The sequence below is a fragment of the Aplysia californica genome, unplaced genomic scaffold (assembly GCF_000002075.1).
Source record: "Aplysia californica isolate F4 #8 unplaced genomic scaffold, AplCal3.0 scaffold00257, whole genome shotgun sequence".
In the NCBI taxonomy this organism is placed as follows: Eukaryota; Metazoa; Mollusca; class Gastropoda; order Aplysiida; family Aplysiidae; genus Aplysia; species Aplysia californica.
In genome coordinates this window covers 772,762-774,016 of record NW_004797527.1, presented here as the reverse complement: position 1 = coordinate 774,016, position 1,255 = coordinate 772,762, and the positions used below count along the sequence as shown (strand labels likewise).

The following is a 1,255-nucleotide window of genomic DNA, read 5'->3' as shown; positions in this document are numbered from 1 at the left end:
CTCTCTCTCTCTCTCTCTCTCTCTCTCTCTTTCTGTCTGTGAGTGTCTCTGTTTCTCTATCTTTCTCTCTGTCTCTCTATCCTCTTCTTTTCATCGCACGTCTTTTGAGTACGACAACGAAGCTGCAAACCGCCTTGAGTAATTATTTCATAGAAATGTATACAGTCAGTAGTCAGTGTGCATGTACATCTGTATCGAAACCAGCATCAACTTATCATAACCTAAATGAAAGCTTCAAGCTCTATCAAATAAACTGAACGAATAGCGAAACTGTGTGGATACTGAGTATGGCTGCTACAAATAGCATTCTTTCTTTATCTTCTGACTGGGGAGTGGTCGGAGAGGTTCCCTCGGGTGGTCTTATTTCTTTCCCATTGTTTCTGTCGGCCTCACTTTTTTTCGTGCAACCAGAAATGACCGTTATCGCTTGGATGTGCTTCTCTTCAACTCAAGCAAACGTTACCTTTGCGTTGTTCCACATCTGTCTGTGCTGATTCGATCTCATCTCAAATGACTGTGCTAATCTCGATGCACTTTCCCATGACCTCTATGACAAGGGGCTCAGATTTCCTTGCGCTTGTGAGAGTTGCACAATCTTCCCAGAATGCCCTGCCTCCAAGTCTCCGGTTTTTGTCTCTTCCGCTGTTCGCACTGGCCTGGAGCTACACTCTGACCTTTCCGAGATGCTTAGCCACTTGACTATAACTTGAACATCAAGGGCATTGTTTTATCACGTGATCTTGGAGTCTGGGCCGAGGTTAGAGTCTGGCTGACCTTACAGCAGATTCATCCCTCAAGGCTAAAGGGTTGCTGCTCTGCAGAAAATGCGCCTGGCGTTTAGTCTGCATTGTAAAGTTCAAATGAAAGAGATAATTAATTGCCCCAAGGAGGGACCTGAAGGCATACGAACAACACGTGTAATGATTAAAAAAAGAAAAACAATCGCTGGATACTGTCAAACAGCCAGTGAATTGGAATCTCAAATCTAAAATAAAATAATTTTAGAGACTAAGCTAGATACGGCTCATGTGTTTCCCGTATTTCTTTTGAAATATATGCTATGAAACCTTCTGTTGTCTGACTTATGGTTATATGTTTTGTTTTGACGTACTCTTAACTTTTACACGGGTGGAATTTGTTGTGCGTTTCTTTCATGATCTAACACTACTGTGATGTTGTTTCTCATTCAATCACGACTGTCCTTAACAGGCAAGATCGAACCAGGTCGCCTCCTGAATTATCTTAATATTGTCAG

At 42.3% G+C, this 1,255-nt stretch overlaps 1 protein-coding gene across 1 annotated transcript in view; it reads left to right on the top strand.

Moving 5' to 3' along the window:
• LOC101855346 (inactive tyrosine-protein kinase 7) overlaps nt 1-1,255 on the top strand; it is a gene marked incomplete in the record, with an annotated part of 216,154 nt that overhangs the window by 196,296 nt on the left and 18,603 nt on the right.